This window comes from Sapajus apella, unplaced genomic scaffold (assembly GCF_009761245.1).
Source record: "Sapajus apella isolate SASKATOON/1434 unplaced genomic scaffold, GSC_monkey_1.0 scaffold7, whole genome shotgun sequence".
NCBI lineage: Eukaryota > Metazoa > Chordata > Mammalia > Primates > Cebidae > Sapajus > Sapajus apella.
The window spans coordinates 25,900,801-25,918,298 of record NW_022436947.1 but is presented as its reverse complement, the minus strand read 5'-3'; the positions used below and the strand labels follow the sequence as shown (position 1 = coordinate 25,918,298).

Sequence of the window (17,498 nt, the reverse complement as noted above, 5' to 3'; positions counted from 1 at the left end):
AAAAGACTCAAACTCAATATAGTCGATTGGAGTGCTATCAGTATTTTCTATACTGTAAATCACTACCTGACTCAATTATACTGGTGGTGATTAGCTACTTGATTATACAGAAATTGGTCATAATAATGGGCACAAAAAATTAATGTTTATAGGCACCAAAAAAGATATTTTTTTGTGGGGAAAATACCCTGGATTTTTCCATATTTTCTTCAATAAAAAAGTCCTTTTGTCAGTTTTGGTAAATGAGCATGACAGTGAGCATGGGTAAGATGTTCTATACTTTTTCTAATGAAAAATTGGGCTGAGGGTTGCAATACTGCTGTTTCTCAGCTGTACAGGGTTCATTAGTGTATGCCACAATTTTATCTAGAAATGAAAGTTTGGGAATGAGAGAAATTTTGATGCTTCAGCATTTATGTAATTTTTATTTTATTGGTTTTTAAAATGGAAATACAGTGCAAATTATACAGAGAGTAAAACTGATGAGAATTAGATGAAAAAAAATTGTCTCATAATTCAAAAAATTGGAAATGGGGGAAAGAGTCCAATAAACTACTAAAGTAAATGTTAAAAAAATTGCTTCTAAATTCTATATGATTTAATTGTCACGAAGAAATCAGTACAATGTTATTTCCATGCCTAGGAGACATCATGTTTTCATCACTGAATTCTTAGCACCTAGAGCAGAATGAAAAAGGAGTCAGTCAGGAAGTTGGCTAGAGAACTAGTCTTTCGAGTATGTCAAAACATTATCGAGGCATCAAATGTCTCTGGAAACATAACAAGATGGTGAAAATGGTGTTTCCTTATTTTCTCTCAGGAAGAATATTCTATGAAGCAAAGAGAAATATTTTGTTTTAGCCTAGAGGGTGTAATAAAATATGGCGGCTTCTCAGGTGGTGGGTGCAGTTCTCCGAGGGGCTTTGGTTTTGCTGAATACTGTTTTGATTTATAAGACCAAGCTGATTAACCTAGACTAAAAGGAGATACTAAGCTCTGTATTAGTCTAACTACCCAGAGCAGTGGGCCCTTTCCCCTTTCCATCATGAAATTCTTAGCCACTATCCTAAATCATCGAAAATAAATATTTAGAGAGTATCACTTTTAAAGGATACCCTAGTGATCACACCTTGCTCTAAGATCCTACTGTTTTCATAGTTCTTTTGTCCATATAACACGTAAACATTGTTAAATTCTTTTCTGTATAGTACCATCACACTGGAATGACTGAGAAAGAGTTCAAGCCTCTGGGAAAAAAATCAGATGTAAAAGGGGTTGGGTGGAAATACATTTGTTTGTGAACGTTTGATTCTATGACTTCATGGCTTCATCTGGACACAGATCGTGCGGGGAAATTCTGACACCTCTGGAAGGCTTAGAACACAGCTAATGAAATTTTGACAACAAGTGTCTATAAATATGTATTTTACAAGTAGATTTTGTGAATGTTTTTGATAAACACATATGATAGTAAAGTTGACAAAGCATGACTCAACAAGTATTTATGGGGCACAGTGTTATGATATATTGTATCAGATTTCTGATTAATATGGAGTAGCTAGAAATGAATTTACATGATAAAATAGAGCATTTACTGCCTATAAAGGATATGAAATGGTAACCCAATTTGTACTGCAGAAGTTTATGTGACTTTTATTACAGGTACTTTGGTTGTTTCTATTTGCTTGATAGTTATTTCTTAGGGTTTTTGTAATATTCATTTTAAACATCAATACTCCAAGATTAGATTAAAATCTAAGTATCTGGTAAATAACATATATTGTGGAAGATTACATTGTGAATGAGAACATTTTCTGACAGTGAAATAGCTATGAAATCTTTTTATGATCAGTCATCCAAATAGTATTATCAGAATGAGAGCTTTTAAAGATGTCTAATTTCTCAAACACTCTCCCAGTGATTTCATCTTTTATATTATGTAACTATGTGTTCTAAAATCGCTTTGAATAATAGAATCTCTTGGTCTGAGGTTAATAACCATACATACTGTTTGTTTACTTATGTGTTTAATAATAATGTCATATTTTCATAGCAATTTTAATGTGCTTTCACATCCATTATGACATTCTGAGCTTACAATAGCCATACAAATAAATCATCTTTTAGTTGAAAGCACTTGTTACAGGCCTTTTTTAGGTAAACATTGAGTCAAAAGTCTGGGTTCAAATCAGTCTTTGCTTTCTGCCTATACATGAGACTTATGAGAGTAGCTAACATTTAATAAGCATATGCAATTGTCAACTATTATGCTTTACATGCTTTATTTAATGATCCTTGGCATGGGCACCTTTATAATTTCTTTTTTATGGGTTAGAACATTGAGGCTAAAGGAGATTAAGTAATTTGTCCAAGGTTACACAGCTTGTAAATGACAGAGCTGGAAATAGAACCCTTGCCTTTTTGAACCCAAAGCCTAACTTTAATTGCAACACTAGACTGCACCTCTTTAAACCATGGTGACGAGGGACACAGCTTCCACAGAAGAATGCTTTGCTGTTGGTGATTCTGCCTACATGAAATGTAAATTGTGCACTTTATGAAGCCACATTGGGAGCTTAACATGAAGTTTCTTTTTTATAGCCATCACTTACCTTCGCATAAAGATTTGCCATAGGATTTGTCACTGTTGCCATTCTAACACTTCCCAATCAAATAGAAAACAAAAGTCCTAAAAAGAGAATGTTGATCAAAATGATTTTCAGTTTCTCAGTCTTGATGTTACTGTTTTTTTTTTTTTGTTGTTGTTGTTGTTTTTTCCTTCTGGAGGTTGTATTTTGTTCTAGTGAGAAAAGTCAGATTCAGAAGCATTTTATCAAAGTGTGATGAGACAGAGGAGTTCTAGAGTTAACCAAGTAGGGCAGCTCAAGGAAGCATAGCATGAGGGAAACATTCAAAGAGGTTGAGTGAAGAGCCGTGAAGGGCCCTGAAGGCAGAGCCAACTGTCAATCTGAATGGAAAACAATAAAAAATACCAAGACTGGAGGAAGGCTGTGGAAGAAGGGCTTGGATGAGCAATTAGATCTAAGATAGTAGATGACACCAGCACATACATTTGTATACATCATAGGAGAAAACCCCTGAGCTTAGGGTACTTAGTATTTTATAATGATAGGTATGCCAACCTTTGCTCTGGAGGGAGACATTATATTGAATTTGCTGGACAATAAGTATTCCTGGAGGGAGATATCTCTATCTTCCTAAGCTGTTTGCTAAACAAACATCTTTCAAAGAACTAAGGCAACAAGTGCCTTACTTCCAGGATAAGCAGATGCTTGTGTGACTGATAAAGATTTGTATTCCATTAATATCCACACCTTATTTCTATACTGTCTTGACATCTGGCAAGTTTTCCCAAGGGAATACACTCCATTGTCAACTCTAGTTGTGTCACTGATCACTTTAGCTAAACTCAAGGACAAGTTCTATACTACCTTTTGTAAGTGGATAACTTCCATCTAGGGATAACAGCCCATGGGATGTAAAACAGTCATTGCTCCTGGAAGCATCCCTAGCTTTACAGAGATTCCTACAGTTATCTGAGGTTTTCTTGATCCACTGGTGGTATTTCCTTAAACACTTGAAGGTCTCTTATGAATACCTCTAATGTATATGTCACTGTGTTTTCAGGAGGGAAATAAGTTCATGACTGACTTTTATATAAGAAGTCTATTTCTGAAGATGTCACAGTGCCGTGGAGATAATGGTATTTACAATTATTGGGGCTCTCGAGTGGTACCTACACCAGTTGGAGGGTACAGGTTGACAAAGCCTCCAGGCCAGCTGGTCAGTATTAGTTGTCCCAACTTTGTTCAAATGGTTGGGACTAGTCTTTGTGTTTGGAGAGGGGTCCAGTCTAATCTGTTCTGTTTGTCCTTGTCACCTGACTGCTGACATTTTCTGCTCCATGAAATGATTAAGCCTTGACAAATGGTAAATGGCAAATTGATAACTGAGGGTGTTGAAAGATGATTTGTATGTGAGGGGAAGAAGGTGGGACCCTTTATACTCTTTCTGATGAACTTCTCTGTAAGTTTGAGGGAGTAATGTTCAAATCATGGTAGGAGCAGTCTGGTAGGAATGGCAGACCCAGAAAGTCAGTTTAATAGAAGGCTCTTGCAACAGTTTGGGAGATATGCATCAGGGTGTTTTCATTTAAGAGGATGCCTCCAGAGTGGCTCTGACAAACAGCTTGTCTCAATGTCCCTATCTTTCCCCTAAGATTTTTATTTATTGCTAAGATTGTTGCTCTTCCTTCACTGCCACGAAATCAGCATTTCCCATTCACATAGCAATTATGCCATTTATCTTCAGTAATCTTCTATTTCCATCCAAATCCTTCATTTGGGAGTATCAAATACTATACAATAGTGCATTTTTATAAAACTCACAGAGACACATTATGCTGCCTACTTTTGCCCAGGTGGGCTACTATAGCAGATTTGGCTAAGAGCATGCTTATGCAAACATTCATTATTCTCATAATTTAGGACTACACACATATAACCAATAAGATAATCCAGATGACTGACCATAATTGAATTTGAGTCCCCTAGGCCCCCTTTTAACCATGCTGATATTCAGACAGTATAGCAACCAGTCCTGCCTGAGGTTACAGTTTGGGGAAAGAAAGATACACCATGTTCATGAAAGGGAAAAGCAAAATGCCAATATTTCAAAATAAATCTATATAGCTCCCCAACCTCTTTGACCTGCATATTACCCATAGAGCAGGTGAGAAAAACAGATCTCTTTGTGGAGACAATTGCCTTCAATGACCAAACCACCTTGCTAACATTGTTGACCAGAAGGAGGTATGGAAGGTAGAGTCAGAAATATTTTTGGCTTAATTTTTAAGGAAGTATTTCCAGTGCTCAATAATATCAGATACCTGTGGATGCATGGAAGGTCTATCAAATATCTAGACTATAAGCCCAGTATGGAGTGGCTTTTCCAATAAAGGCTGAAACATTGTCATAATGGAAATTTTTTGAAAAGCCAAATATATGACACAGAAAATGTCAAGGACCATAATGTTATAGCCAGAAACAGTGGATGTGACAAGTATATCAACACTGTAACCTGTGAAGAGCCCCAAAAAGTAGTCAAAATTCTGATGTAGTTAATCTGCTAGGAGTGAGAGGGAGCAATGCCCCTTGTAATGTGTCCTATCTCTATGAGATAAACAGGTCAACTTTTGGTGGGAGTCACAAGTCTGGCATGTAGTAGGCAACATAGAGTCCTTTACTTTGTGGTTGGCTTGCAATTGCAGATGTGTTTCCATGTCCATTAAGATAAGGGGTTCAGGCAACAATCATGGCAATCTGAGTGGTTCTTACCTACATGGAACAGGCTATCTCAGCTGCTTGGCTCCAGTTGGTCTCATCAAAAGCTAACACTTACTAAGGCATGTACATGAGTCACCAAGACAGTTTAATGAAAAGCCATGGTTGGTTTCCACAGTTTACAATTCTGAAGAGCAGTGTCTTAAATCTGCTAGTCTGCAGTTTTCCAAGTGGCAGGCCAAATATCTAGCCTATTGGTAATAACCCAGGGGTTAGAAAAAATATACCAAGATTCATCAAGTAAAACAGAGCTTTGAGTTCTGTCCATTGAGCAGGAAGACCAAATCTATTTTGGTTCTGCTGTAGATGGTTCTGGGTTGGGCAGCCACAGCAGCCCAGTGGACAACATCGTAATTCAATTTAGTCAAACTATCAGTGAACCAGATGTAGACATTTAGGGCGATCTCTGTGAATCAAAAACCACGTTGAGTCAGCAACTCTGCTTTAAATGGGTTGAAGAGTGGAAAAACCTTCCCCCAAAGGAAAGGCTGCCTCTGTTTCATATAAAGCTGAGATACCATGACTCTGTTCTTGGCTATTTCATTTCCATTTAACAAGGAAGATCTGTTAGGTCTTTCCTGCCTTTTATTATTGAGGCCAAGTTATTGAGCCCAAGTTGATGCACCAATATTATGTCAAAGAGTTGCAAGGCCTTCTTGGGTCAAGTGCTCAATGTAGTAAGAACCTAGCATTAAGTATTATATGGTTTTCAACAGGATGTACTTGCTAGTCATGTCAGGAAGGTGATGCAGGTGGAGGTTGACACCCTTTGCCAGAGGCTCCCATTGGCCAAATTATTGGCCACAGAAACTTAAAGCACAAAAGGATGAGGAGATCATTGGGGCTCCAGAGATACCAGCACTTCTCTACCTATAGCTCTTCCTAATCAGAAGAATCTCCACTGGCACTTTTGGGATGGAGAAATACAAGCATATAACATGTCAATTTCTACTGTGCATTCAGATGTTAAAAAAAAACAACAACAACATTGAATTGAACCAAATGGCTCCACCCAGTGTCATATTAGCTTTCCTTCACCCCTGTGAAGCTTATCCAAACCCACTTAGCTCATGAGGCATGCAGAAAAGGGATGCCCATGAGAAACTTTCTCCTACTTCCTGGTATTTTCCAAATGCATTGTCAACCTTTATGCTTATTGTTCGTGAAATTCCCTCTGCCTGATCTATCCCTCTGATCTCTCTCTATCTGTCCATATTTGTCTCTTTTAGAGTGCAGTATTCTCTGAAAAGCGTTTGCTAACCATGCCCATCGGGCTGCACATATGTGCTTTTCCTTCAAGGCTTCCATCGCCTATTTCTGTTATGGTAAGCATCGCACTGTGTTATCACTGTTTGTTTACATGTCTCTTTATGCAGCTAATCTGTGATGTTCTCAGGGCACGGTCCCTGTCTTGCTCATCTTTCTATCTTGGTGTCTGGTGCCATGCTTGTTTACTGAGCACTCACTCTTCTGAGTGATGTGCTGAGTATTGAAAAATAAGCTAGCTCTCCTGTTGGAGTACCATGTTATTTACTTTCCATTACTTTTTGACATTTAAAAAATCTTACTTCTGTTCTGTTATTAAAGTTAAATATATTTCCTTATCAAAGTTGAATATAATAAAATAATAGTACTAGGAAAACAGTTATGGCTTATAGATTAGACTGTTGATATGATATGGAAAGTTAACAGGTTTCAAGTTAGTTGGCTTAAAATCATACCTATTTCAAACTTCATTTGGCTACAAGAAGGTCTGATGGGCAAATTAATAGCTATAATATTATATAAACACTCAGAGCATTTATGGTATTGTAAGCGGCAAATATTAGTGCTTAGCTGAAAAAAAAAATCAGACCAGCCTCAGTTTGTTTCCTGTTTCTAGGAACTACTAGCTGTAGTTAAGCTATCTATATTTTTTCTGTTTAGTTTTTCCTCTGTAAAAACAGCTATTTCAGAACATCACTAGAAGAAATTAAATAAGACAACGCTTGTAAAGAGCATAGAATAATGCCTGGAAACAATACCTGCCCAATAAACTACAAAGCAAGGGATTGATTTAGGATAGGACTCCTGGAAAAACGGATACTAATTACATAACATTTGTTTTAATGGACACTAATGATTTTTGTATATTTGTATTTGTATATTTTGTACTTTATGTTTTATTGTATATTTTCTCTTTTGATTTTAAAACACAACTGTGAGACAAGCAATGAAAGTATTGATATCTTAACAATTGAGGTAACAAGGTCCCAGAAAAAGTGACCAATTCATTGTCAAACACTTTGTTACGGACTGAGTCAAGACATTTAGCTAGAATATTTTATGTCATTGTCTGATATCTATTGCACATGAGCATCAAATCTTCATCTGTTCATGTTTCAACCAGAATAAGGCTCAGAACCTGCTCAAGGTAAGTACATTACCTACAAACAACTTATAAGATGTTAAGATAAAATGAATTATCAGCAACTATCTCAATATGTATAAAAATTTCAACCAGATTTTTAGCTCAGTTTAAAATATACAGCAAATTACAAATAACTGCAGTAAAATTCATAAATATGTGTTGAATTTTAATGGCACCAAATTATTTTTGGAAATTGGCAGATTGTACATTGTGAATGTAAAAATAATTTTTAAAAATTCAGCATCTTCTTACCGGGAGCTTATGATGTTTTACTAGCTTTGCTTGGTGTTTATCTCAGTCTACCTTCAATCTCTCTTTGTTTGTGGTTTGTCATCTTCTAAAGGACTCTGTGCTGTCGTTTCTCCTTCTAACTTCGCTGCTGCTTCTCTTGGGAAAGATTCAGTCTGTGTTGCTTTGCATGTTTCAGAGGCTTATAGACTTCCTTTAGCAGTAACTCAATATTTGCTTGTTATTACTAGGGTTTACTGTCCTTTCTGCAAATGCCTATACCCTCCTGAATCACTATTTTCTAGTGGGATTTGTTTTCACATTAAAATATGTTTTTTGCTTTCTTCCCAAACAGGATCCCTTGGTAGATACTTCTCCTTCACATGTTTAACTACTTTGGCTCTCTCAAAGCCACATATCCACTTGGTATTTGCATAGACTCCAATGGCCGACACAGCCTTCTTTTACTGTTTCTACAGCATGGGAGAGACTTTCATCCACCCTTCGCTCAGGAAATCCTCTATTTTGAGCTGGAAAAAAAAATGCTGCTGAGCAAAACCACCAGAGTAGGTTCTTTTTAGGAAATAGAAAAACTTTGCTTGTCGGATATTTCCTTAAACTAAACAAGGCTATATATGAAAATTTGTGGCAATATGCCTAATTTCTTCTACTTTCAATTCTTCACCATACATTATTTGTGGTTTAAAATAAATATACAAATACAAATTCATTTTTTAAGAATTTTTGTTAGAGGTGAGACAGAACAAAATGAGAGATTTGTCATAAATAAAATGTCTTGCTAGGATGGTATGGTAGCTCTGAGTTGAAAGATGCCATAAATATTAATATTTGTTATTGACATAAATATTCAATATGTTTTTGTTCAACAGTAGGCATATATTTGTGAAATTCAATGGGGGCCACTTTAGTCTTAAAAGTAGAGAAGGGAGATCACTTGATGGCTTCTCTACAGACCTCTTCAACCATTCCCCATTAAATTAAGAGAAGAGAAAAGGAGAAATGCATAACTTGAGAAGGGAGCCTGGAATGTTTGCATCTTCTCAAAGAGTACAGTAATTCAGATCAACAAAGGAGGTTTATTTTATTTGGCCTTCACAGGCTCCTTTTCAAAAATTTTGGCTTACCTTCAAAGGATTGTTTTAATAGTTTAAAAGTTCAAACTCTCACACCTTAAACAAATAAAACACTGAAGTTACTGTTTGCCACAAAAATGGTTTTAGGAAAAACTAATCTAACTAAAAATTGGCACTGAGTGCAGAAAGTTCCATCACCTCAAGCAAAGCGTGCAGAGGGACTGGGTGGTGTAGAGCAGGAAAGGGTGGAACTCTGACAACTCCAGAAAATACACTAGTCTCCATTATCTGTGGTTTTGCTTTCTGCAGTTTCAGTAACCTGTGATCAAACGTGGTCTGAAAATAGGTGAATATAGCACAGCAAAAGGTATTTTGAGAGACAGACCCTATGCACATAACTTTTACTAAAGTATATAGTTATAATTGCTCTATGTTATTATTATTGTTAATCTATTAATGTGCCTAATTTATGAAATAAACTTCATTATAGGTATGTGTGTATAGGAAAAAACAGACTATATAGGGTTTGGTATTATCTAGGGCTGCAGGCATCCATTGTAGGGGCTTGGAAAGTGTTACCCATGGATAAAGAGAGAATACTATATCCCTTCCTTATCTTCACAAGTGCTGGGCCAAAATCTGGTATACTACTTTCTCCAAGCATTCTCCAGAGTCTCCCTATTTGAGAGCCTGGCATTCCGTTAATCCCCTTTGCCATAACCACGCTCTGAATATACTTGATTAGGGTCAGCTTTTCCCTGCCTCCCCTCCCTCCCTCTTTTCTTCCCTTCCCTTCCTTCTCCTTTCCTTCCTTTTTTCTTTCTCATCTCCCTCTCTTTCTTATTTGTCAATATCACATCCTTATCATCTCAAATATAAAATTCATGTGTTATTAGAATAAAGGAACTGTTGGGACAATGTTTCCCTACTTCACGATTTTTTTGGTCTTATATTGCTTTGCATGATATTTCTGAATGATATGATATTCATTAGAAAAGCAGCTAAAACATGTACTTCTTTGGAAGTAGGATGGGGAATCATCTAGTGTCACCTGTTACGTCTTTTTGTCCAGTGATAGTTCATAAGCCCAGGAACAAAGATTTTCCATTTATCATAATATTGGCAGAACAACTATGTGAGAGACTGTGCAGATGGTTTTCAGGAAATTCATTGGCTGCATAACTGATTAGTGTCAGGGTATTGCCTATGACTTACCCTTTTTGCCACTTCACACTTGGTGACTTATACCACAGAGGCTGATTCTTAGTGCTGACAACACTGATGTCAAGAGCAGCCAGCCTCTTTGTCCCTAGGTGCTCACCATACAAAATCTAAATTTGGGTCCTTTCTTGAAAGTCTAGCACCACAGGGCACATGGGTCCCACATGACTATGAAGGATGGAGCTGAGCAATAGTGCTCCTTTAGATAGGACATTTGTTCATCCATTCATTGGAGGCCAGCCACCATGTTCATTCACATGTTCTGGCTAGCCCCTGTAGGCATTCGAGTTTGACACAATTGAAAGACAAGCTCATCTCATGTTAGTAATCATGTTTTTAAAAAAAATTCATGAAGAATAACAGACAAAAGGTGTGCACACATTAGTGTACACCTCACTAAATTTTTGCACACCCACATAATCAGCATCAGGATTAAGAAATAAAATGTTATGAGCATCTTTGATATTCTTGTGTGTCCTTCCAGTGACTGCTCACCCCCAACAACAGCATCCTGATGTCTCATTGGGCCTGGTTTTGACGGCATTTCTGAAATGTTTACTAACTCTTTAAGTATATGCTGCTTCATTTGATCCTTACAACACCACTGGGAGATTGGTAGGTCTAGGTAGTCAATCAGGTAAACAATATCACTTTATTCAATACAATTTTTCACTGCTTTCATGACGACATTTGGGCAGGGTATTTTGTGAATAACCTAGACAAAATCCACCTGAATGTCTCCTAACTTACTGAAATAACTAAACTTGAGACATTATACGACAAATATAACCCAACCCACTGAGAGCACCTGTTATTTCCAGCAGTAGGAGACTCAGCTGTTGCTGAACTTCTCTTTTTTCCCCCTGAGCCTTTATTCATGTTGCTTGTTTGAAGGGCTCCTGCGTGCCGTTCCTATTCGAAGTAAAGAATCCAGTTGTTAGAACATTTGATGTGGCTTTATGCTTGACTCTCAAATGTTCATATATTGGTGAGATATTGCAACGCCCATGAAAATACTTAAAGCATTATTGTTAGGCTTAGTGTGAGACATGTAATATTTCCATTTGGGGAATTTATTTAGAAGGAAATGGCTCATTAGACCAGAAAATGCCTATTTTGCTTTCATTTTATTTTTTTTAGAAAATGCCTGTGCATGTTTGCATAGCAGATGGAGTTAAAAACCCAGTGTAGCAAGACTTCAGCTGTTTTTTCTTCCCTTTCAAAAACAATAACAGAAAGGGAAATTTATATATAATATACATAATTTACTCAGATTTAATGAATGCATACAATTTTGCATCCTCAAGTATTAATTATAGAGGAATTTCTGTAATTTATGATGCATTAGAATATTAATTTTTTTAAGAGACCTTTACCAAAGCCAATGGCAACTGTAGCTCTCATTTATAATAATGGAGTAACTGCACTGCAACTTGACTTTTTAATTCTAATTACATAATTGGAAAATAACATTTGACATACCCCCAAACATAATGAACTCATTAAAAGGCTTTTTATTTGTTATTTTACAGTGGTTTAAAATTACTACAATGTTTTAAACAAAATTTTAGCCATTATTTTTCTTAGTCTAACAAATAGTAGTAGAGTTGTTTCTTAAGTTATGCCACTGTATATATCCGAAGTACCTGAAAATATGTTGAATTACAGTGCTCTTCTGTTTAAAAACTTTGTAAACTTGCCTGGTATTGTGTCTCAAGAATTACTAGATTTTAAGTTTTTTTATTTTAAAGTTTTTGGGCTACAAGTGGTTTTTGGTTACATGGATAAGTTTTTAGTGGTGATGTCTGAAATTTTGGGGCACTTGTCACCCAAGCAGCGTACGCTGTACCCAATATGTACTTTTTTTATTCCTCACTCCCCTTCCACCTTCCCAAGTCCCCAAAATTCATTATATTATTCTTATGCCTTTGCATCCTTATAGCTTAGCTCCCACTTATAAGTAAGAACATACAATATTTGGCTTTCCATTTCTGAGTTACTTCACTTCGAATAATGGCCCATTTTTCTCTTTTACAAAAAGGAAAACCAAATTTTTTCAAGGTTGATTTAAAGAAATAGACCCAGTTACTGAATAGTGGAAGCTGGATTTTATGGTCTTCTTTGGGGGATTTTTCCATATTTATCCCTACTGTACTCATAACTCTAACTCTTACTCTTATCCTAATTTTGTCCTGAGAAGAGGATGTAGTGTTGTTCCAGGAATTCCACTCTGATCCAACTGTGAACGTGTGATCTTTACCTTTATAACCTCCAGTGCAGTTGAAATCAGGCAGTCAGAACTTAATTAAAGGATAACAAGGTGGAAATACAATTTTAAAAATAGCATAAACTAGACTATTTGGCTTCTGGGGCAGAACGTAATTTCAGCTTGTATTTTCTGACAGGGATACCATAGCTCTTTTGTAGCTCCCTACATGCCTGTCCTTAAATAACAGAAGATATATTTGATTACTGCTTTATGGAAACACCTTTAGGAACATCTAGAACTCTCAAAGTCAACAGAACAATCTAGAGGTAGAAATAAAGTTGCCTCTTTTTGCTTTCGCATTTCTTGTCTAAAGACCTTTGTCTTGGTGATTGATTGACAAAGGACCGCTTAGGAGAAACCTCACCTTCCGTAGATGCAGGCTCATAACTTGCAGCTGCCACAGGAGAACTATTTAGTAATCTCGTCCCTACCCTCCACAAGCATACAGAATGTGCACATACGTAGAAGACGGTCCATGTTTTGCATTTTCGACCCATTTGGGAAATCCTTTCATTTCTACATCACAGTGAGATACCCATATTTCTTGCTATCTGCTGGCAGAGAGGGGAGGGATTTTGCCATAGTGAGGAGGGTAATTTTTTTTTTCCAAGCCTGCACCAAGACAGACCAACTAAAGATCTTGACAAATGTTTGTATAGCTATGCAACATAGTCATCTTTTGTTCCTTCCAAACCACGGGACTTGACATGTTGCACGAATTTTCTCCCTTTTCTAAGGCTCTACTCTCTATTGAAGGTGTTTCCTGTACTCTCTGCCCCATGGGAGATGGGGATTTTTCTGTGATCAGGTTTTTGCCATCTTTGGAGTGAGTGCAGGGTAAGCTCTGTTTCCTTAAAAACAGTATTAATTAACTCTTTTAACTGCCGTTTATATATACCAAACTTAACCACGTTAAGGAAGAAGGAAATGTTTTATGTAGCCAGGAAAGATACTAAGATAGTTGTTCTTTTAAAGACTGATAGAGTTAACGATCATCTTGAATTATTGTCTCCATAGTCTCCACATGGCCAGGGACAGTGCAGGTGGAGGTAATTGAATCATAGGGGCGGTTTCCCCGTGCTGTTCCAGCTGGGGGGAACCGCCCCTATGATAATGAGTGAGTTCTCGAGAGTTCTGATGGAGCTGTTTTATAAGGGGCTCTTCCCCCTTCACTCGGTACTCTTTTTCCTGCTGCTCCTTGAGGAGGGTGTCTTGCTTCCCCTTCTCCTTTCTCCGTGGTTCTACGTTTCCTGAGACCTTCCCAGCCATGCTGAACAGTGAGTCAATTAAACCTCTTTTCTCTATAAAGTGTCCAGTCTTGGATATTTCCTTATAACAACAGGAAAATGTACTAATACAAAGAATATTCAATAAGGACTGGAACCAGGAATCCAGTACTACGTGATCTAACCTTGTTCTGTTCATCTCCCATTTCTGCAGCTCTCTGCTTGGTTGCACTCTCTATGCAGTCTCTCTCTGCTCTCCTGGTAAAAAAGGATTTTTATTTGCCTCAGTTTTCACTTACTCTAGGCCAGTACTGCTAATTTTGCTTGTCATGGCCTACGCCTTGGAACAATCACTGCTGAGGGTCAGTTCCAAATACTTGGGAGAAGGTCTGGAACCAGAAAAAGAAGGGGAAGGTGAGGAATTTTGCTGGCCCTCAAAAAACAAAAAAACAAACAAACAAAAAAAAAACCAGAAAGAAAGAAAAGAAAATCTATAATAACTTTTCAGAAAGCAAAACCAAAATTCACTACAATGGAAGCTAAATATTTGTTCCCCTGAAGACTGATTTGATTCTCACTTTCACCTTTCCCCCAAGTGCTTTAACATCAGAAATTGATTAATTGCTTAAAATAGCTAGTTTACCAACACAGTAGGAGCAAAACAAATGAATAAAAATGAACATAGACTGGCTATTTCTATCTGGGAGAAATGGAAGAAATCACTTATTTTGACCATCTTAATTGCTATAGATAGTAACATGATTCATTTGATGGTAATATTGAGTTAGGATTGAGTAAGAAGGTGGCCTAAATATAGAGAATAATCATGCTGTGACCCAGCTCACCTGTGTTGTGGAGTGTATGCTACTTTATCTGGGGCAAGGGATCTTCAGGTGTTGTAGTTTTATGATTTAATCTAGGAGAAAGGGACCTCCAGGTGGTATACTTTTATGCATTTAATCTGGGGGAAAAGGGATCCACAGGTGGTATACCTTTCCATCAGGTTCAAGCATTCAAGCATGCAGGAGACAACCTTCCCGTCAAAATTTGTTGCTGATAATCAAAGGAAACAGATATACTTCTGACTTCTTTTGTGATATCCCTAGAGAGCTGTCGCTATTGACATATACTATTTTTATTAAACCTCAACCGTTTGAGGCCACTGATTATTTCTTTTGTGAGAAGTAATGCCCACTAATTTCAAACATTAGAGAGGAAACAGACCAATTTAAGTAAAATAATTCACAGAAAACCAATTAGCTGACAACTGTTTTGCTGAAAGCCAATTTGCCAAATGACCAATTTGCCTAAAGTTAATTTGCTAAAAGTCAATTTACTGAATGACCTATTCTCCAAATTATTGAGAATTAAAAATAATTTTTGGTTTCACCACTATTCTCACTTCTGCCAGTACCCCTTGTAGCCACTTTTGTCCAGATGGGGTGTTTGTCTCTAGGGGTAAAACAGCTACAAACTGTGCCAAGGTCTGTTGCAAGGTCTTTGTTTGTTGGCCCTAGGGTTTATGTTTTTAATTCTAGAGAAAAGGAAACTAAGGCTTACAAAATTTAATTAAGTTGCTTATTTAAGTCAATTACGAGTCTAGACTATTAAGTACAGAGGTTTCTCTGGCTCCAAAGCGTCTGCTGCTATCAGCCATTGTGTCATGCATTGCTTGATCATCTGTAGTGTTTCAAACTGTGACCACACTGGAGAAGAACTCGCCGGAGAAAAGTCCTTAACAACCAAAAGCTTTAATGAAAAGAAATAAATCCAAAAATATAAAACCAGTGTAAAACTCTGTGAGGGCATGGGATATTTGGATTGATAATATTCTGTTTAATTACATGTATTATACATTGGTAGAGATATTGAAACATGATAACATGAAAATATACAGTTCCACATTTTTATGGGAAAGAATGAAACTTCAGTATGTATTTTAGGTTGATTTGAAAGACTGCTGAGCTTGAAGTCATTATTCAGATCAGGAGGAGGTCAGATTCAGAGTTTACTTTGAGCCAAGGTCCAGAATATATTTAAAATACTGAGAGAAGAAAATTATAAATTCATCTGAGAAATTTTATCTGCTATCAAACAAAATTATTACTAATAAAACTTTTGGGAATAACTCCTAGAAGCTGGGGTGGGAGGGTACCATTACTTTGAATTAGCCCATTGTCAGAATGGCATCTTCCAGTGGTTGGGAGTGATTATTATCTTACCTCGAAGATTAGCAGCCTAAGGTACAGTTCAATGACCTCAGACAACTGTGAAACTGAGGCTGAGGTGATACAGATCTGATGGGCTGAGGCATCCTTGAGCCTAGGAAAGCTTGTGTCGTTTTCCAACAGTAACTATAGTAGAAAAAGGGCTACTTACTCAGATTTAATGCCTATGCTTTGGCAAGGGAGGAGATTTTCTGGCTAAGTGGTTACTAGCCCTTTAAGAAAAAGAGAATTTTAGAAACTATCTTCTGGAATTCAAGTGGGAAACAGGACTACTGCACTATATATTGCATTGTGTATATTGCTCTCTGTGATAGTTTTGAATGAATTCGAAAATGAAGCACCTTTGAGGCATATGTACAATTTGGCCCGGGAAATCTGGGCTGCACTCAGCTCCCCTGCTGCCTTGGCCGAGAGTGTTTGTACAGAGAACTGCTCTATACGTGTTTTTGAGTGCTGCTCAACCATGTTTTTCCTTTCCTATGCCAAAATTGTAACCAACAAAATTACCACACTAACTACAATCTAGTTTGTAAAAGATCTCCAAGTCAATTCTTTATGCTTGCCAAACATTTTATGATATTATTAAGTTCTAATTGCTTTCAAATTGCTGATTGCCTATTCTTTCTTTGCTATTCACATTTATTTTAAATTAAGTAAATTTATTTTATAGTATATTGATATAAAAATGACTCACGATCAATATGTTAAAAAAAAAAGCACACGAAGTCAGAAAATGTAACACCAATATATTATCTAACACTCTGTGAAGGAATGAGATATTTGGATTTAACCACACTTACTACAATCTAGTTAGAATCTAAAAGAAAAAAGAAGGGTATCTCCCAGCCTGCATTCTCCTCTTCTAGAAACAGCTAATGCAGGGCTAGGCATTAGGGATTAAATAATTTGCTGAAGTTCTAATCAATGGGGGAAGGATGGGGTTGATCCTTTGACTTAGGGACCTGCTTTCTAAAACAAAATTACCTATAATTGCTTTTATTAGCTTTATATTTCCTCCACATACTTTTTTCTTAAGCGTTTTCAATCTTTCCATTTTTTCCTTTGGATTTTTCTGTTATTGCCACAGAAAAATTTCATCTTTTATTCTCCCTTTTGCTAGTTGGGAATCCCATATGATCCCAGTCAAGTGAGTACAAGAATAAAGCTAATGATATGTCTTCATTAAATAAAATGAAAGTTTTACCTTTTGTAGTGAAATTAGGCAGTATGGGGAAGCAATGACATCAACCCTTAAAACATCTTGAATCCTCTTCAGAATCTATAATGACATCTTCTGTCTCTCCCTTTTATAATTAAAAATTTAATTTACCTTACGCACCAATGTTCAAGGGAAATTTCTTATTAAATTTTATTGTACTTCTTATTTTTCAAATGTATAGCAACTTTTACCTCACTTTATATGAATGAATTTGAATATTGCTTCAAACTTTTTTCTTAA

The 17,498-nt window shown here is 36.7% G+C and overlaps 1 long non-coding RNA gene across 1 annotated transcript; it reads right to left on the bottom strand.

The window, feature by feature from the left end:
- Positions 1 to 2,049: 2,049 nt before the first annotated feature.
- Positions 2,050 to 15,003, bottom strand: LOC116550300. The gene is made up of 3 exons (XR_004268319.1): positions 14,111 to 15,003; positions 11,125 to 11,228; positions 2,050 to 2,689 (listed from the first exon to the last, which is right to left on the bottom strand). It is a non-coding gene; the product is annotated as an uncharacterized LOC116550300 (long non-coding RNA).
- Positions 15,004 to 17,498: the final 2,495 nt, after the last annotated feature.